At 39.4% G+C, this 21,871-nt stretch overlaps 1 long non-coding RNA gene across 2 annotated transcripts in view; it reads left to right on the forward strand.

Annotated features, from left to right (window-relative positions):
* LOC102157689 overlaps positions 1-21,562 on the forward strand; it is a 59,697-nt gene extending 38,135 nt beyond the window's left edge. For both annotated transcript variants that reach the window (XR_002335512.1, XR_002335513.1), the window contains one exon: positions 21,470-21,562. This is a non-coding gene — a long non-coding RNA (uncharacterized LOC102157689). The remainder of the gene's footprint in view (positions 1-21,469) is intronic.

Raw genomic sequence — 21,871 nt, forward strand, 5'->3', positions numbered from 1 at the left:
GTTGGCTGGGATGGGATTTGCTTTGGCCCAAGGCTCCTTGTCAGTGCCCCACCTCAGCTGGGCATTTGCCAGGTCTGGGCCAGAGGCTGTGTTGAGTCCCTGAACAGCAGGCATCAGTGCCCCCATTTTCCAGAGAAGGAAACAAATGTCAGCATGTGACCTTCCCAAGAGCTACTGAGGGACAGAATCAGGATTTATTTATTTATTTACTTTTTAGGGCCACACCTGTGGCATGTGGAAGTTCCCAAGCTAGGAGTTGAATCAGAGCTCTAGCCTCCAGCCTAACTCACAGCCACAGCAACTCTGGATCCGAGCTGCATCTGTGACCTACACCATAGCTCACAGCAACGCTGGATCCTTAACCTACTGAGTGAGGTCAGGGATCGAACCTGCATCCTCATGGATACTAGTCGAGGTTCCTTAGTCACCGAGCCACAGTGGGAACTCCCAGAATCAGGATTTAAACTCAAGGCTGTCTGAGTTCAAAACTTCAAGCCAAACTATCATCCTCTTGAAGACAGCTGTCTGCGCAGAAGGCCTGTGACATCATTCCTTTCCTCCCAGAGCACCTAGTTCCCATAGGCTTCCGCGCCCTGGGGAGGGCACAGTGGAGGATGACAAACACAGATGTCATATTCAGGGCTAGAAAGCATGGGAGTAGGATACCCAAAGACATCTTCCAAGACCCGAAGTACAGTTCTCTGTACCAAGAGTGGACGCAGTTTGTGCTGTGTGCTATAAACTAGACCGCTCCCAAGTGGGATGAGGTGGGGGGGTCAGAGTACCCTTTGAAGGTCTTGACCTCCCTACAGCTCTAAGCCTGTAGGCTCCAGACCTGCCCAGGAAGCTCTAGGGCCCTCAGAGGTGGGTTGGTGATTCAGATGTGACCTGAGAGTGTCTGCCAAAGAGGCTCAAGACTGGAGGGTGACTAGCTCCCCCACCTAGTTTCAAGGCTCTTTAGATCTCAGCGTCTGATGGCCTGTCTCATCTGTAGAGTAAAGCATGTCCTCAAAAGGCCCTGGTTCTTCTTCCTCTTTGGACTGTCTTAAATGTAGAGTGGCAATTGGGGCCAGAACTCTATACCATACACTCATATGCGTATGTGTGCATGTGCATGAGTACACACGCGTGTGCACACACACACACACGCACACACACACAGCGTTCTTTCCATCTCAGCACATTGTACCTTGTGCCTGCTGTGACTATATCAGCCAGTTAAGTTCCAGGAATCCTTAAACTTTTTATACCTGGTAATGGGTCTGGTTGGAAATGCCCCAATGATATATCATCTTTGGAGCTGAAATAGCCTTGAGAATGGTCCCTTGGACTAACCATGCAAATATCCACTGGCCTATACAGGGAGATAGTGGGAGCCTCCAAGGGTGCAACTAATTCTTTTCTATCCTACCTGCCCTTCAGAACATCACCACCCCAAAAGCAACCCTTCTGCTTTGATCGTGCATACATCTGAGTTTGATTCCTGGTCTTGCTGTGTGACCCTGCGCATGACATTCAGCCTCAGTTTCCAGGGTTAGGGTTAGGAAAACCCTGTAAAATGGATCTAACATCTTCCCACTGGGATCCTTGTAATGATTAAATGACTTCATGTAAGTCAGTTTGCAAAGTCCTGGGCACATGGTAAGCACTTAGTAAATGAGAGCAGTCATTTCCTTAGTGACCGCCAAGGAGTCAAGGGTCTGAGGTGGGTGAGTAGGAAGGACTAGCAAAGAAAATCTGCAGCATTATGTCCCTGGCTCTGGTGACTCCACCCTTTCCCAGGATGATCTCCATTTAAATCTCAGGGTCTCTGAATGAACTGACACGTGGCCTCTGCTGTCAGCCACCTTCCTGGGCCAGAGCTTGTCTTCAGAATTGAGGCCACATGCGGTAGTTGATCAGGAATAATCCTCACAGTCCTCCTGCCCTCATCTTTTTTTTTTTTTTTTTTGATACTTCATCTTAGGCAAATCACTCCCTGCATCTCACTTTTCTCATTTGCAAAATGAGAAAAATAATGACCCATATCCCACAGACATTTGTGCAGATTAATGAGGCAATGTAGAAAGTCGCTTTTGGGTATAATTATGTTTTATGACAATGAAAGAGGAGTAACTGTTCATAAATTTGGTAGCTGCCAGAAAACTTCCAGTAACATTGAGTTTACAGAAAGGATTACACTATCCATCTGTTCTAATTGTTTGAAGTTTTCCCTTTACATTAAATGGATGCCTACTCACCTCAACCCTGACACATAGAGGGGTTTTTGTTCGCCGGGGCGGGGAGGTTGTTTTTTGGGTTTTTTTGGCCATGCATAAGACATGTGGAAGTTTCCAGGCCAGGAAGCGAACTTGTGCCACAGCAGTGCCCAGAGCCACAGTAGGGACACCTGATTCCCTAACCCACTGTGCCACAAGAGAACTCCTGAGATTTTGCAGGACAAGCCTCAGACTCCCTAAATCAGCAACTCCAAAGACAGGAACTGGGACTGTATCGTTAAAAACCCCTACAAGTGACTGAGGGATGGCCAGGGCTACCCACCACTGACCTAGGGACCAAGACTAGCCCAAGTTGGAGCAGAACTCTCTGAGGCTTATGCTGATGGGATCAAGCTCTATGGATGGAAGGGGCTGAAATCTACCCATAGAGCTTCAAACTTTACCCTTGGACAGGAGTTTGGCTGGAGTGAGAAAAGACACATTAGGAAAGTCTTCAACTGGATTAGACCTTCCAGATTTAACTGATTTACCCTCCAAATGACCCAGACTCAATTTGTTCCTCTAATTGTTACCCCCAGGTGTTTTCAGCATATGCTGGGGTGGGGGTGGGAGAGATCAAGGAGAATGGCCAGAGCGAGTCTGGCTGATGGAATGGAGAGATGGAGCACTCCCAGGCTCAGGGGCTATCCAATAACATTCTCAAAGTGAGAAGCAAGTGAGGAACCTTCTCTGCTGTACCTGCCTTAATGGTGCCCGTATGTACTTGGAGTAAAATGGACATTCTAAAGCAATAGGAAACTTTAGCCGTTATTGGTTTGTGGGTACATGAGACATTCAGCTCATAGGTCAAGAAAGTGTCTTGCCACATAATGTGTTTTGTATATTAAGTTATTTAAAGTGTAGAATATAAGCAATATAGTCACCCCTTGGTATCCTCAGAATGTTGGTTCCAGGACCCCTGTGGATACCAAAATCTGCAGACATTCAAGTCCCTGATATAAAATGGCATAGTATTTGTGCTTAACCTACACACGTGATCCTCTATACTTTAAATCATCTCTAGATTATTTAAGTACCTAATATAATATAAATTCTATGTAAGTAGTTGTAAATACAATGTAAATGCTATTATGTAAATAGTTTCTGGGGTATGGCAAATTCAAGTTTTTGCTTTTTGAAGCTTTCTGATTGTTTTTTTCTGAATGTTTTCAAATCCATGGTTGGTTCAATCTGTGGATGTGGAACCTGTGGATATAGAGGATCTACTGTAATCATAAGAAAAATGGACCGTATTTCCAGGCTCTTCATCTTGGAACATATGTATACATGTTCTTGCATTGCTTTTTCATTAAAACATTATGTTCTTTTCCCAAGAAGATTAGGAACTCCTTGAAAAGAGATTTGGGCCTAGGCAAACTGATACTGAATTGTGGGTGTTTGGTAAGGGTCATCAAATACTTGATGAAATATTGAACAAGATAGGACTTTGTACTTTATGCTGCTAGTCCTGTGCCCTATTAATGCTGGCTTCTTTGGAAAGTACCACGTAGTACCTTACATCAGACTATGACAAAACATCACTGGAAAGCCCCCAGAAATTTCTCTGGCAGCTTTCCATTGCTGCTACCACCTAGGTAACAGGATACATGGGTCTCCAGAGACCAAGCTGATGGGATTTGTTTTCTCTTCCTCTTTCCTCAGTGCAGCATGCACATTGTTGACTGAAGGGTATATACTTTTTTCAGAAGGTAGGTTAAGCTACAGACAGATGCTGTCTCCATTACTCAATATACTGGGCGCTGGTTTGGGGCAATAAGCAGTCTCCTTACTGCTACCATGAGTGAGATCCACCTTACCTCAAACATTTAACTCCCAGCCTACTTTTCTTTCCTCCTCTTATTTTTCAATTGGTGTATAATTGATGTATAACATTATATTAATTGCAGCTGTAGAATATAATGATTCAATATTTACATATATTGTGAAATGATCGCCGCATTAAGTCACTGCAGACAGTCTCTGACTTATGACGGTTCAACTTAAAATTTTTCAACTTTACGATGGTGAGAGAGCACTATGCGTTCAGTAGAAACCATACTTTGGATTTTGAATTTTGATCCTTTTCCTGCATTATGATACTCTCTTGTGATACTGGGCACCTGTGAGCCATTGCACTTTTCACTTTCAGTATAGTATTCAATAAATTACATGAGATATCCAAAACTTTATTCTGAAATAGGCTTGGTGTTAGATGATTTTGCCCAACTGTAGGCTAAGTATTCTGAGCACATTTAAGTTAGGCTACGATAAGCTATGGTATTTGGTAGGTTAGGTGTATTACATGCATTTTCAACTTATGATATTTTCAACTTATGGTGGGTTTATTGGGATAAAACTCCATCGTAAGTCGAGGAATACCTGCAGTTAACATCTATCTTTCCAGCCAGCTATGCCCACATACCATACATAGTTACAGATTTTCTTCCTTTTTATGAGAACTTTTATTTTATTTTTTATTTTTATTTTTTTCATCTTTTTGCCTTTTCTAGGGCTGCACTCGTGGCATATGGAGGTTCCCAGGCTAGGGGTCTAATTGGAGCTGTAGCTGCTGGCCTCCGCAAGAGCCACAGCAACTTGGGATCTGAGCCATATCTGCAACCTACACCACAGCTCACAGCAACACTGGATCCTTAACCCACTGAGTGAGGCCAGGGATCAAACCTGCAACCTCATGGTTCTTAGTCAGATTTGTTTCCACTGTACCACGATGGGGACTCCCACATGACCAGCTGTTAACAACACCAACAACATGGGAGAAATTCAGAAGCAACATCTTCAGGGTTAGTAGAAAGTCGTATTTGAGTATTTCTTTTTCTTTCTCTGGCAATATTAATGTTCTCCAAATCCTCTTCAGGGTTTTAATACACCCATCCCACCACCCCAAGGGTCATCCACACCTATTCTGATAGGAAAGGGAGGTTTTGCCATGGAGACTCAAATGTCAGGTAGTTAGATAGTAGTATACCTTTAGAAAGTTCCACTACTCTGAATGAGAAGCCACTTACATTTTTGCTTTCTTGTAATACGTAAGCTGACTAAAATATAGTTACAGTAGAATGCATTATTAACTGAGCAGTTTACTTCTGTGTGCAGTTTCTGCAGTGAGCTTTAACATGCCCCCAGGAGCAACAAAAGAGAATGAATATCCCTCCTGTGCTGCCTCTACTGAATTTTGATGGATTCCTTCCACATTCTAGGATATAGATCTCATTTCTGCAACTTTATGACAGGTTGACCAGTTCACCTGAAGATTGAGAACTCATATTTATTTGGATTATCCAGGAAATGTAGGTAAATCTAACTACTCCTGATTATCTAACTCCTGATTTTGGAAGGCCTAAATTTGAAAGCAAAGTAAGAAAACATAATGGGAAAGGTGATAGATTTAACTTTATAAGATAGGTAAACTTCTAAAAGCTAACATTAAAAATTCCTAAATGAAGTTAAAGGTCAAATAGGGGAAAAGATGAAACCTATATGGCTGTTAAAGAGTTGACAGTCTTACTGTTAAAGAAGCACTTACAAAAAAAAAAAAAAAAAAAGAGAGAGAGAGAGAGAGAGACAGCTGTATGCCCCATCAGGAAGCTAACTATTCCAATAGAAAAGTCATCAAAAGATACAATTAGGCAGTTTAAAAAAGAGGAGTCACACACTACCAATAGTTTGATCCAAAATGTCCATCCTTTCTAGCAAACAAATAAATGCAAGTTATAAATAAACAAATCTAATTTTTGCCATCAAATTGGCAGTGAGTGGACTCTCCCACTTTCCAGATCTTGGTGGAAAGCAGGGCTCACCTCTCTGTAAAAGGTGAGAACACCAGATACTCTCATTGCCAGCCCCTAGGCCGAGGCACTCAGATGTACTGACCCAAGACTGTGTGTCTGTTGCTTATCGTGCTGAGAAGCTGGGACAGAGCAGAACTCCTTCTGGCTGCAGCAGCAATGTTCAATTTCCAGGAGCTTTGGGGACAGTGGTGCCAGCATGGTGTCTGATGTCCTGTGTCCAATGTGCAGCCTCAGTGCCAGCAGTGACAGCAGAGCAAGTGCAGGCTTCCATTCAGCCTCAGTGGCAATGGCAGAGGAGTCCTCACTCACTGGCTCAGTGGGGACTCTTTGGCTGGAGTTGTGGCTGCACAACCTTCCTCAGCTCCTGACCATTGTTTAACCCTGAGGCTCTAGCTTTTCTGACAAGTTTGTGGGCTGCCCAGCACCTTGTAGTAAATTCCTGCAGTGGTTTCTGCTGCTTGACTGGTATAGTAATGTATGAAGAAATCTCTCCAATATACTAATTTCACTTCTCTGGATATATCCAAAGTAAATAATTAGAAATGTGCAGATTTAAGTAAAAGAATATTCTTCTAAGCCCTGTTTAGAGTAGCACAAACACAAATGATTGAATGTTCTACCATAGGGAGTTGGTTAAATGGGTAACAATACATCTGTAATATGGAATACTGTATAGTAATTAAAAGTCATGTCCTGGAGTTCCCACTGTGGAGCAATGGGTTAAGTATCTGGCATTTCTGCAGCTGTGGTGTTGGTTACAGCTGCAGCTTAGATATAATTCCTGGCCAGGGAACTTCCATATGCTACACTGTAGCTGAGAAAGAAAAAAAATCATTTTTAAAGAATATTAAAAGATGTAAAAATAGTACTGATATATTATACTATTTAAAAGAAAAATGTTCAGCGAAAGTCCAATATTTTGTAAATAACCATAGTTCAAACGATTCATTTTCTCTTGAAAAGAAATATGGGATGTGGGATTATTAGTGAGGTTTATTTTCTTTGCACTTATTGTATATCTTTTTTTTTTTTTTTTCTTTTTTGGCCATCATGCAGCATATGGAGTTCCTGGACCAAGGATCAGATCTGAGCCACAGTTGTGACCTATACTGCAGCTGTGGCAAAGCCAGATCCTTTAACCCACTGTACCAGGTTGGGATCCAACCTGTGTCTTGGTGCTGTAGAGAAGCCACTGATGCCATTACACCACAGCAGGAATCCCTAGTGTGTATCTTCTAATCCTTTATAATGAAGTGTATTTTGCCAATATCAGAAAGGTAAACAAAGGTTAAATATAAAAAAGAGGAGTTGTTCCCATTGTGGCTCAGTGGTAGCGACCCCAACTAGTATCCATGAGGACAAGGGTTCAATCCATGGCCCCACTCATTTGGTTAAGGATCCCGCACTGGCATGAGCTGTGGTGTAGGTTTCAGATACAGCTCGCTTCTGGTGTGGCTGTGGTGTAGGCTGGCAGCTGTAGCTCTGATTTGACGCCGAGGCTGGGAACTTCCATATGCCATGGATGTGGCCCTAAAAAAAAAAAAAGTAGATTTATGTGAAATTCTCCAGTGGGTTAATTGGTCTTTTGTTTGACTGCGATGTTTGCTTTTAGCACTTTGGTAATAGATCTTCAACTTGCAAAGGTCAGGAACAGTTCTAACAAGAGACCTAAACTCCATTTCTCTATGCTATAGACTAAATATTTGCAACCTCCCCAAATTCATATGTTGAAATCCTAAGTCCCAAAATGATGATATTTGGAAGTGGGGTCTTTGGGAGGTAACTTGGTCTTGAGAGTGAAGCCCTTATGAATGGGATTAGTACCTTGTAAAAGAGACCCCACAGAGCTCTCCAAATCCTCCTGCCAGGTACGACACAGTGAGAAGGTGACTGTGAACCAGGAAGCAGGCCCTCACAGTTAATATGCTAACACCTTGATCTTGAACTTCCCACCCTCCAAAACTCTGAGAAATAAATCTCTGCTGTAAGCTACTTTGTTGTAGCAGCTTGAACTAAGATACTGTATTTTTTCACAGTTGTTGAAAGATCTGTTTCAATAAAACAATAGTTTTAACTTAGGAAATTTGGTTTAAAAAAAGAAAAAAGCAACCTGGAATTCACTTAGCTACTCAAGGCAGGAAGTCTGAAATGGGGGAAAGATCAGAAGACAGGTATGTGGTCTGTTGCAAGAACCACACAGGGAGGATGGATGGTCATAAAAGCAGCATAAGCTCTAGAAACCTAGAGAAAACAAATATATCATCATTCTCCACTGAGAACAAGTTAATTATCTTTCCCTTGTGCTGATGTTGCTCTTAATAACATTTATTACAGTTGCAGAATGCTTTACAGTTTATGAAGTATTTGTACTTCCCCATATATTATTATTAGGCTCATTTTACTGGAGAGAAAACTAAGCCCTAGAGAAGTTAAATGATTTATTGAATGTCTTATGCTCATTATGTAGCAGAGCTGAACCTAGAAACCAGGTCTTCTGCTCTTTTGACTATTCCTGGAAATCAAAGCGAATCAAGCAGAGCAAAGCGATTAAAAGCTTGGGTTTTGAACCCAGGCAGACCTGGGTATGCTCCCAGCTCTGGCCGTCTCTAACTGCATGCACTTGGAGAAATTACCTAGCCCCTCTCAGCCTTAGTTTCATCATGTCTGAGGCAGAGCTAAAGATACCTACTTTGGAAGGTCCCTATGAAAATAAAGATACCTATTATTATTATCCTGCCCACCTCCTTGTCAAGCCTTGTTTCTAGTCTCCTGGGACCTACATCCCTGTTACAAGTTGAACGGCATCCTCCTGAAACTCATATGTTGAAATCTTAACCCCCAGTAGCTCAGAATGTGGCCTTATTAGGAAATAGGCCAAATGTAATGAGTTGAGATCATCCTGAAGTAGAGTGGACCCCTGTCCAATATGACTAGTATCCTCATAAAGAGGAGAAATTTGGACACAGACACATACAGGGAGAACACCACGTACATACTGGAGTTATGCCGCCACAAGCTAGAAGAAAGGGCCTGAAACAGATCCTTCCCTCTGCCTTTGGAGGGAGAATGGGCCTGCTGACACCTTGATCTTGGACTTATGGTCCCCAAACTGTAAAACAATAAATTTTGGTTGTTTCAGTCAGCCTGTCTGTAACACGCTCCCCTCTCCAGTGTGGCCCTGGTACTCCTGTGTCAGTACCTAACCACAATCCCCTCAAGGTATATTTTATCATCACTGGATTGCAATCAGCTGCCCTCAGTGATGCTTTCTTGCTGCTAGGTCACTTATTAGAGAAAGCTGATTATAAGGAAAGTCTGTGTATGCTGGAGAAGTCCAGAGCCTGGGTTTTAAAATGTCTCATTAATTTTAAAAGTCTCATTACAAATATACCCTAACCAAATATGAGCTTAAAGTTGCCATTTACACTTTAACCATCATCCTATGAGAGTGGGCTCTCCCTTCAATTAATGCTTATTCGGGAACAGTAATTCTCAGCCTAGAATCTCTGGGGATGAAGCTCAGGGAAATGTGTGTTTAAAAAGCTTTCCAAGTGATTTTGATAATCAGCTGGTTTTCTGTAATAAAATGACACTGTTCAATTAGATTTGAAAATATCTAACCTCCTTCACTGTTGGTAGGAACGTAAATTTGTACAACCACTATGGAAAACAGGATGGAGGTACCTCAGAAAACTAAATATAGAACTACATTTTGATCCAGCAATCCCACTCCTGGGTGTATATCTAGACAAAATATTCATTCAAAACCCACATGGTCATTGCAACACTATTCACAATAGCCAAGACAAAGAAACAACCTAAATAGTCATCAACAAAATGAATGGATTAAGACGATGTGGCACATATATACAGTGGAACCCTACTCACCTATAAAAAGGAACAAAATAATGCCATTTGCAGCAACATGGATAGAACTAGACACTCTCATACTAAGTAAGCCAGAAAGAAAAAGACAAATACCATATAATATCACTTATTTGTGGAATCTAAAATATGGCACAGATTATCCTATTTATAAAACAGAAATATATTGCAGCCAAGGGGAGCAGACTTGTGGTTGACAGGCAGGGAGGAGGGAGGGAGCGGGATGGACGGGGAGTTTGGGGTTTGGGGATGCAAACTGTTACATTTGGAATGGATGGGCAATGGGGCCCTACTGTACAGCACAGGGAATTGTGTGTGATTGGGTCACTTTGCTGTACAACAGAAATTGAAGAAACATTGTAAATCAATTATAGTTTAATTTTAAAAAGAAAGGAAAGAAAGAAAATAGCACCTGATAGCAATAAAAAGCAAGCCAGTATCCTAAAGAAGTATATGTATTAGTTCCCTATTGCTGCTGTAACAAATAACCATAAACTAGTGGCTTAAAGCAACACAAATTTAGGGAACTCCCGTTGTGGCACAGAGGAAACAAATCCAACTATTATCCGAGAGGATGCAGGTTCAGTCCCTCACTCAGTGGGTTAAGGATCCTGCGTCACTGTGAGCTGTGGCATAGGTAGCAGACACGGCTCGGATCCCGCATTGCTGTGGCTATAGTGTAGGCAGGCAGCTACAGCTCCAACTGGACTCCTAGCCTGGGAACCTCCATATGCCATAGGTACAGCCCTTAAAAAAAAAAAAAGCAAAAAAAAAAAAATACATATATGTATATATGTGTGTGTATTTATATATATATATTATGGTTCTGTAGGTGAGAAATACTAAGATCTGTCTGTAGTGCCATGTTCCTTCTGGAAGATCCAGGGAAGAATCAATTTCTTTGCCTTTTCCATCTTGTAAAGGCCACCTGACTCCTTGGCTTATGACCCCTTCTTCCTATCACTCTGACCTCTGCTTCCATTATCACATCTCCTTCTCTGATTCTGCCCCTCCTGCCTCCATCCTGTAAGGACGCCTGCAACTACATTGGGCCTAGTAAGACAATCCATGATAATCTTCTCATCTTATTACTCTTAACTGAATGACATCTGTGCAGTTCCTTTTACTGTTTGAAGTAACATATTTGCAGTTTCCAGGAATTAGATGTTAACATTTCCACAGGGTCATTATTCTATTTATAAGCGTGTGAGAATGTTTACTTTATATGTGTATACACACACACACACACATACATATATACACATACATACATATTCATATTATATGTAATTAAAGAATTATTTTGTAAGACACTAATGGCACGCCCTCCTTATTCACAATTCTGGACTTTTTAGGCCTATGGTAACTTGCAGGGCTGTCCTCTCTACATTCTGATTTTCAGTTAAGAGCTGGCAATTCACAAGTAGCAGTTTTGGAATAAACTTTCTAGTTAGTTGGATGTCTTTGGAAAAGAAAAGAAAATCTCTTTTCAGTCCATTTTAGTTTTTGATTACAGAGCCTCAGTTTGAGACACTGCAGGATTTCTCAAACTACATCAAAGAATGTAGTTAAATTTTCAAAACTGTATCAAGATGAATTTATTTTTCTTTACATTGATTTTTAAAAATGTCATATATATCTGGGAGATAGAAAGAACTGTGTTGCAAAAAAATTTTTCAAGTACCAATACATTATAATATTGCTGGGAGGTAGGGTAGAAATCATAGGCTTAGATACTGTATTTGTTATCTATTTCCGCTTTAAAACTACCCCAAAACCTTGGGCTTAAACCAACATACATGTCTTATCTCACAGTTTCTGGTCAGTTAACTGAGTGAGGCTTAGCTGGGTTCTCTAGCTCAAGGGCTGTCATGATCTTCAATCAAGATGCTGGCGGGAGCTGCAGTTATCTCAAGGCTCGACTGGGGATAGGTCTCCTTCCAAGCTCATTCATGTGGTTGTTGGCAGGGTTCAGTTTCTCACAGACTGTTGGACAAAGGGCCTCAGTTCCTCGCTTGCTGTTGGCTGAAGCCTGCCTTTAGTTCTATGCCAAATGGAGCTCTCTATATAGAGGACAGTGTGCACCATGCCAGCTCTCTTCTTCGGGCAAACAAGCTAGAGGGTGAAAGAAAACTCCTGGAAGACAGAAACTCCAGTCTTTTGTAACCTAATCTTGGAAGTGTTATCACATCATTTGTGCCACATTCTGTTTGTTAGAAAGGAGTCCCTAGATCCAGCCCACGCTGGAGGTGGGGAGATTGCACAAGGATGTGAATACCAGGAGGTGGTGATTGTTGTGGCCATTCTTGCAAGGCTGTCTACTACATATGTTAAGTTCAAAGATAGGGATCTACTTCAGATGGCTTCTTAGGCTCCTCCTATTTTATTACTTTATGACTTTTTCCTTAATTCCAGCTGTTAGTCACACTGGGTTTGTCATTATTGCTACAGGAATGGATGCAACTAGCTTTTTGACCCTGTCAGTTTCCAATTATGTTTTTAGATACTGATAAACTCCTCAGTGACTTCCAGCTGTGTGCATAATGCTGCACCTCCTGGATTGCTGCCTTCCAGGACAAATCCCACATTTCCATCAGCATAATCTTTCCAAAATGCTGATCCAAACCCATCACTTCCCTTACTCTTGCATGCCTCATCGATGTCCTTCAGTAAAATTTGGACGTGGCATGCAAGGACCTCAGTTACCATCTGAGGCCCACCTCTCCCCCATAATTTTTTTTTTTTTACTACTTTACCCACCTTCCCACACAAAATAACAATTCACTATTGAATTACTTTAAGTTGCCTGAGAACTTCAAATCTACCCCTCTCCCACCACCAGCAGCTTCCTCCCTGTTAACTTGATTCAGTCTATAGTATTATGTGCATATTTCTGTCATGGCACTTTATATAATAATAGTCATACACTTATGTGACTGATTTATTCTGATCTCAGAAGAATCTGCAATTTATTTTACAATCTCCTATAGTACTCAGTTTCCCCCCATCTTATCATACTGGGTATATTGTAGTTGCTCACTTATTCATTAGTTACTCCTCCCAAGAAGGTTTTACAACTTATTGGTGGGTTGTAAAATCAAATTAGTAAATTATAACCAAAAGTTTTAAAAATACTGATATATAAAATCAAAGTTCCATTTTATATCAAATATACTTCAATTAAAAAAAGAAAAAAATGAAGAAAATCAAAGTTCATCTCATATAGTAAGGGTGTCAATGTGTTTCATTTTTCTTCAGTTTATTTTTTATATAAATGTATATAATATACAAATTGATATATTAAAAAATGTCATATATTTAGGAGTTCCCATTGTGGCTCAGTGGTAATGAACCCAGCTAGTATCCATGAGGATGCGGGTTTGATCCCTGGCCTTGCTTAGTGGGTTAAGGATCTGGCATTGCCACAGCAGTGGTGTAGGTTGCAGATGTGGATCAGATCCCTCGTTGCTATGGCTGTGGTGTAGGCCAGCATCTGCAGCTCCAGTTCAACCCCTAGCCTGAGAACTTCCATATGCCACTTGTGTGACCCTAAAAAACCCAAAAAAAGTCATATATTTATGTGTAAATGAGGCAATTTTCTCTCTCTGTCTCTGTTTCTCTCTTGCTCGCTCACTCTCTCTCTACATACACACGCACACACACCCGTTTGTGCTAGGGCATGGTGAAAAAAGTTTGGAAAAACTCTAAAATGTAAATGCCATTGGTCTGGGACTATGTCTTGCTCTTGATTATTTCCTGGCCCTAGCATATAGTAAGAGTTTAATAAATATTTGTGACTAACTCTCTCTAAGAAAATAAATGAATAAAAATTATATACAAAAACAATTAATCTTGGAATTTTGCATTTGCATGTGATTCTTAAAATTAGGTATATGTCTTATTCACAGGATCAGGTACATAGTTTGCTGGGCCCAGGACAAAAGTGAAAATGTGGGGCCCTTGTTAAAAAGTTGTTAAAAATTCCAAGTCAATGACAGCAAAGGATCAAATCAAGCTCAGAGCTTTTTAAAAAACGGCACCGGAAAGGGTGGGGGAAAAATGTAATTGTAATGTATACATGTAAGGATAACCTGACCCCCTTGCTGTACAGTGGGAAAAAAACAAAACAAACAAACAAAAAAACAAACAAACAAAAAAAAAAAACGGCACCGCAGAACTGTGTGACCACACAGCTCCACATGGTCATGATGCCAGCCTTGCTTGCACAATTTATTGGACCACATTTGTAAGCAGATACAGAGAATTTAATCAGGATATAAAGATGCTCATAGATTGACATAGATGGTTGCCTGTACTGGATTGCAAATGCAGCCTTCCCTTGATGCCAGCTGTTCACTTTAAAGTACCTAGAGCCAAAAACTGGCATAAAGATACAGTCTTTTAGGAACTCCACTTCAAGAGCAATGATATTTTGTGTTTTATAATAGTGCTTTTCCTCTCAGTAACCTCAAAATGTTTTATCAATGTGGATTCTCAATTAATAAAACATGCTTGCAGGAGTTCATGTTGTGGCTCACCGGGTTGAGAACCCAACTATTATCCATGAGGATGCAGGTTCAATCCCTGGCCTCGCTCAGTGGGTTAAGGATCCAGCGTTACCACAGCAACAGTGTAGGTCTTGGACATGGTTTGGATCTTGCATTGCTGTGGCTGTGGTGTAGGCGTGCAGCTGCAGCTCCAATTTGACCCCTATCCCCTAACATATGCTGCAGGTGCATCCCTAAATACAACAATAGAAACAACAACAGCAACAACAACAACAACAACAACAACAAACATGCCTGTGAAGCAGAGTGTTAGACACCATGGAAACATATATTGTCTCCACTTTACAAAAGGAAAAATGGAGGTGCAAAACCAGGGAAATAATTTGGACTAGCATTAGTATTTATTAATAATTCAGAGTTCTGCAAGTATGAATCAAATTGACCAATCTATGTCAACTCTTCTGCCAGAGGGGACCTGGCCCTTAAGCCTCTGCAGCAAGAGACAAGTACTTCTTCCTGCCTAGCCTACACCAAAGCTTCCCCCAAAGGGAGGTCAAGAGCTGTTGGGAAGGAGGTGCTATAGTAAATCAAATTATTTTCTTAATTTCATTTTAGTATTGTTCAGTGCTGGTGTATAGAAGCACAACTAATTTTTTTCTTGATCCTATAACCTGCAACTTTCCCGAATTCATGTATTTGTTCTGGTATCTTTCTTAAGGATGTGGGATTTTCCATACATAGGATCATATCATATTTTTTAAAGTTTTACTTCTTCTTTTACAATTTGAATGCTTTTATTTCTTTTTCTTCCCTAATTATCCTGTTTAGATCCTCGAGCACAATGTTAAAGTGTCAAGAATGGATTTCCTTGTCTTGTTCCCCATCCTAGAGACAAAGCATTCAGTCTTTCATCATTAAATTTGATTTGAGCTGTGGGTTTTTGTAGATGTCCTTTATCAGATTTAGAAAGTTCACTTCTATTACTAGTTTTAAGTTTTTATGCCATAAAAGAGTGTTGGATTTCTGCCAAATGCTTTTTTCATGTTTTTTTGAAATGATAATGTGGTTTGGAGCCTTTAATTTGTTAACGTGGTGTAATACATTGACTAATTTTAAGCTGTTAAAACAAACTTGCATTCTAAACTATTATAACTATAATAATAATGACTGACTTTTTATTTGGTGCTGGATTAGGTTTCCTAGTATTTTGATGAGGATTTTTTGACTACTCATAAGGGATGTTGGCCTGTAGTTTTCTTTCCTTGTGATGTGTTTGTCTAGCTTTTGTATCATGGTAACATTGGCCTCAAAGAATGAGCTGGAAAGTGTCCCAGCTATTCTCTTTTTTTGGAAGAGTTTGTGAAGGATTTGTGTTCATTCTTCTTTTTTTACATATAGTGATTTTTATTTTTTTAAAATTATAGCTGATTTACAGTGTTTCATCAATTTTCTACTCTACAGCATGGTGACCCAGTTACACATACATGTATACACTCTTTTTTCTCACATTATCATGCTCCATCATAAGTGGCTAGACATAGTTCTTAGTGCTACACAGCAGGATCCCATTGCTAATCCATTCCAAGGCAACAGAGTGCATCTATTAACCCTAAGCTCCCAATCCATCCCACTCCCTTCCCCTCCCCCTTGGCAACCACAAGTCTATTCTGCAAGTCCATGATTTTCCTTTCTGTGGAAAGGTTCATTTGTGCCATATATTAGATTCCAGATATAAGTGATATCATATGGTATTTGTCTTTCTCTTTCTGACTTGCTTCACTCAGGATGAGAGTCTCTGGTTCCATCCATGTTGCTACAAATGGCATTATTTTGTTCTTTTTTATGGCTGAGTAGTATTCCATTGTGCATATATACCACATCATCCTAATCCAATTATCTGTCAGAGGACATTTGGGTTGTTTCCATGTATTGGCCATTGTGAATAGTGCTGCAGTGAACATGCGGGTGCATGTGTCTTTTTCAAGGAAAGTTTTGCCCGAATATATGCCCAAGAGTGGGATGGCTGGGTCATATGGTAGTTCTATGTATAGTTTTCTAAAGTATCTCTATATGATCTCCATAGTGGTTGTACCAGCTTACATTCCCACCAACAGTGCAGGAGGGTTCCCTTTTCTCCACACCCCCTCCAACATCTGTTATTTGTGGACTTCTTAATGATGGCCATTCTGACTGGTGTGAGGTGGTGTCTCATGGTAGTTTTGATTTGCATTTCTCCAATAATCAGGGATGTTGAGCATTGTTTCATGTGCTTGTTGGCCATCTGCACATCTTCTTTGGAGAAATGTCTATTCAGGTCTTTTGCCCATTTTACAATTGGGTTGTTGGCTTTTTTGCTGTTGAGTTGTATAAGTTGTTGTATTTTTTAGAGATTAAGCCCTTGTCGGTTGCATCATTTGAAACTATCTTCTCCCATTCTGTAAGTTGTCTTGTTTTCTTTTTGGTTTCCTTTGCTGTGCAAAAGCTTGTCAGTTTGATTAAGTCCCACTGGTTTATTTTTGCTTTTATTTCTGTAGCATTAGGAGACTGACCGGAAAAAAAATGTTTGTAAGGTTGATGTCAGAGAATGTTTTGCCTATGTTCTCTTCCAGGACTGTGATGGTGTCTTGTCTTATATTTAAGTCTTTCAGCCATTTTGAGTTTATTTTTGTGCATGGTGTGAGGGTGTGTTCTGGTTTCATTGCTTTGCTTGTAGCTGTCCAGGTTTCCCAGCAATGCTTGCTGAAAAGACTGTCTTTTTCCCATTTTATGTTCTTGCCTCCTTTGTCAAAGATTATTTGACCAAAGGTACCTGGGTTTATTTCTGTGTTCTCTATTCTGTTGCATTGGTCTGTATGTCTGTTTTGGTACCAGTACCACACTGTCTTGATGACTGTGGCTTTGTAATATTGCCTGAAGTTTGGGAGAGTTATGCCTCCTGCTTGGTTTTTGTTCCTCAGGATTGCTTTGGCAATTCTGGATCTTTTGTGGTTCCATATAAATTTTTGGATTGTTTGTTCTAGTTCTGTGAAAAATGTCATAGGTAATTTAATAGGGATTGCACTGAATCTATAGTTTGCTTTGGGTAGTATGGCCATTTTTACAATATTAATTTTTCCAACCCAGGAGCATGGAATATCTTTCCATTTCTTTATATCTTCTTTAGTATCCTTGATTAATGTTTAATAGTTCTCAGCATATAAGTCTTTTACCTCCTTGGTCAGGTGTATTCCCAGGTATTTGATTTTTGGGGGTGTAATTTTGAAAGGTATTGTATTTTTGTACTCCTTTTCTAATATTTCATTGTTAGTATACTGCAACTGATTTCTGAATGTTAATCTTATATCCTTCTACTTTGCTGAATATGTTGATCAGTTTAAGCAGTTTTGGGGTTGAGTCCTTGGGGTTTTCTACATATAGTATCATGTCATCTGCATCCAGTGACAGTTTTACCTCTTCTCTTTCTATTTGGATGCCTTTTATTTCTTTTGTTTGTCTGATTGCTGTAGCTAGGACTTCGAGTACTATGTTGAATAACAGTGGTGAGAGTGGGCATCCTTGTTTTGTTCCAGATTGTAGTGGGAAGGCTTTCAGCTCTTCTCCATTGAGTATTATATTTGCTGTGGGTCTGTCATAAATGGCTTTTATTATGTTAAGGTATGTTCCCTCTATACCCACTTTGGTAAGAGTTTTTATCATGAATGATGTTGGACTTTGTCAAACGCTTTTCCTGCATCTATTGAGATGATCATGTGGTTTTTGACTTTTCTTTTGTTAATGTGATGTATGACATTGATTGATTTGCATATGTTGAATCATCCTTGTGAACCTGGGATGAATCCCACTTGGTCATGGTGTATGATCTTTTTTATATGTTGTTGGATTCCGTTGGCTAAAATTTTGTTGAGAAATTTTGCATCTATATTCATCAGAGATATTGGCCAATAGCTTTCTTTTTTGGTGGTATCTTTGTCTGATTTTGGAATTAGGGTGATGGTAGCATCATAGAATGTCTTTGAGAGTGTTCCTTCTTCTTCAACCTTTTGGAAAAGTTTGAGGAGGATGGGTATAAGTTCCTCTTTGTATGTTTGGTAGAATTCACTTGAGAAGCCATCTGGTCCTGGACTTTTATTTGTAGGGAGTGTTTTTATGACATATTCAATTTCATTTCTAGTGATTGGCCTGTTCATTTGATCAATTTCTTCTTGATTCAGTTGACAGGCTGTAAAGTCTCTAGAAAGTTGTCCATTTCTTCCATCTTGTCAAATTTTTTTAGCACACAATTGTTCATAGTATTCTCTCATGTTATTTTGTATTTCCGTAATATCCATTATGACTTCTCTTTTTTCATTTCTTATTTTGTTTATTTTAGTTTTTTCTCTCCTCTTGTTGGTGAGTCTAGCCAGATGTTTGTTAATTTTGTTTACCTTTTCTAAGAATCAGCTCTTGGTTTTATTTATTTTTTTCTATTGTTTTTTGAATCTCTACTTTACTGATTTCCTCTCTGATCTTTATGATTTCCTTCCTCCTGCTGACTTTAGGTTTTGTTTGTTCTTCTTTTTCTAATTTGTTTAGGTGGTGGGTTAAGTTGTCAATTTGAGATGTTTCTTCTTTTTTGAGGAAGGCTTGTATTGCTATGAATTTCCCCTGACCACTGCTTTTGTGGCATCCAATGAGTTGTTTTATCTTCATTATCATTTGTCTTGAGGTATTTTTTTAATTTCCTTCTTGATTTCTTCATTGATTCATTGGTTTTTTAGTAGCATGTTGTTTAATCTCCATGTAGTCAGTTTTTTCTCATTTCTTTTCCTGGGGTTGATTTCTAGTTTCATGCATTGTGGTCAGAGAAGATACGTGAAATAATTTCTATATTTTAAATTTGTTGAAGTTAGCTTTGTGCCTAAGGATGTGATCAATCCTTGAGAATGTTCCATGTGCACTTGAGAAGAATGTATGTTCTGATTTTTTTTTGGATGTAATGTCCTGAAAATGTCAATTAAGTCTAATGTTTCTATTGTGTCCTTTAGGATCTTTGTTGCCTTATTGATTCTCTGTCTAGAGGATCCGTCCATTGATGTGAGAGGGGTGTTAAAGTTTCCTACTATGATTGTATTCCCATCAATTTCTCCTTTTATGTCTGTAAGTATTTGTTGTAGGTCATTCTTTAACTCTTTGGTAGAATTCATCAGTGACATCATCTCTTCTTGGTCTTTTCTTTGTAGGGTATTTTAAAATTACCAGTTCAATCTCGATCTATTCAGATTCTCTAATTCTTCTTGTATCAGTTTCATTAAACTGTGTCTTTCTTGGAATTATCTCATGTCATCTAAATCATCTGTTTTAGGAGTTCCCATCATGGCTCAATGGAAATGAATCTGACTAGGAACCATGAGGTTGTGGGTTCAATCCCTGGCCTCGCCCAGTGGGTTAAGGATCCGGTGTTGCTGTGAGCTGTGGTGTAGGTCGCAGATGCAGCTTGAATTTTGTGTTGCTGTGACTGTGGTGTAGGCCAGCGGCTACAGCTTTGATTTGACCCCTAGCCCGGCAACCTCCATATGCCACAAATGTGGCCCTAAAAAGCAAAAACGAAAAACAAACAAAAGAAATTATCTAATTTATTAATCTACAACTGTTCATAGTATTCCTTGATAATCCTCTTTATTTCTATAAAATGTTCAGAAATGTCTCTTTCAATCTTTTGCTTTTTCTTTTTCTTTTTTTTTTTTGTTTTTTTTTTTTTTGCTTTTTCAGTCAGCACCTGTGGCACGTGGAAGTTCCCGAGCTAGGGGTTGAATCAGAGCTGCAACTGCCAGCCTACACCACAGCTACAGCAACATGGGATCTGAGCCACAACTGTGACCTACACCACAGCTCATGGCAATACCAGATCCTGAACCACTGATTGAGGCTAGGGATCAAATCCACATCTTCATGGATGCTAGTCAGATTTGTTTCTGCTGAGCCACAATAGGAAATCCCTCTCTTTCATTCTTTATTTTAATAATTTGAGTCTTGGTTAGTCTACCTAAAGGTTTTCAATTTTGTTGATCCTTTCATTGAAACAATTTTTTGATTTTGTCAGTTCTCTCTACTGTTCATCTGTTCTCTATTTCATTTATTTCCATATTTTCTTCTATCTACTTGCTTGGGCTTAGTTTACTTCTTGTTTAACATGGAGGAGCAGGTTATTGATTTAAAATTTTTCTTCTTTTTTAGTATAAATAAGCTTGACAGCTCTAAATTTCTCTATAAGCACAGCTTTAGTTGAATCCTATAGTTTTGGTATATTGTACTTTGTTTTCAATTATCTCATTGTATTTTCTAGTTTCCTTTGTGATATATCTTATTTGAACTACTGGCTGTTTGTGAGTGTGTGATTTAATTCCCACATATTTGAGAATTACCTAGATTTCTTTCTGTTGTTGAATTTAATTTCATTACATTGTGGTCAGAAAACATTATTGGCATGATTATAATCCTTTTAAATTTATTGAGGTTTGTTTTATGGCCTAATATATGGTCTATCATGGAGAATGTTCTGTGTGTACTTGAGAAGAATGTGTATTCTGCAGTTGGTAGGTAGAGTATTCTATAGATATATGTTAAGTCTACTTGGTTTATAGCATCTTTCAAATCTTCTAGTTCTAGTTTATAGTGTAGTTCAAGTCTTCCATTTTCTTATGCTCTTCTGTCTAGTTGTTTTATGCATTATTGTGAGTATTCAAGTCTCCCTTAATTCTGTCAATTTTTGCTTCATGTATTCTAGGGCTCTGTAGTTAAATTTACACTTATTTATAATCATTGTATCTTCTTGATAGATTGACCCTTTTATCACTATAGAATATCTTTCTTTTTCCCTAATAATATTTTTTGTCTTAAAATCTATTTTAGCTGATATTAGTAGAGACTTTTCACCTTGCTTTCCCCTACTGATTGCACAATATATCTTTTCCATCCTTTTATTTTATTTTTTTAATTTTTAAAAATTTTTTTGTCTTTCTGTCTCTTCCAGGGCCTACACTGCCAGCTTACGGCACTGGCCTATGCCAGAGCCACAGCAATGCCAGATCCAAGCCACGCCTGCGACCTACACCACAGCTCATGGCAATGCTGGATCCTTAACCCACTGAGCAAGGCCAGGGATCAAATCAGCAACCTCATGGTTCCTAGTAGGATTCGTTAACCACTGAGCCATGATGGGAACTCCTCTTTTCCATCCTTTTAACTTCAACTTATTTGTATCTTCAAATCTTTTGTGTGTTTCTTATTGACAGATATAGGTGGATCATGTTATTTTGTTCTATTGGCCAATAGAAATTCTGCCAATTTCTATCATTTCGTGGACATGTTTAATCAAATTAATTTATAAACAAAAAAAATACACTGTCTTTTATGTTTACCTATATAGTTACCT

The sequence above is a fragment of the Sus scrofa genome, chromosome 1, assembly GCF_000003025.6.
Source record: "Sus scrofa isolate TJ Tabasco breed Duroc chromosome 1, Sscrofa11.1, whole genome shotgun sequence".
Classification (NCBI taxonomy): domain Eukaryota; kingdom Metazoa; phylum Chordata; class Mammalia; order Artiodactyla; family Suidae; genus Sus; species Sus scrofa.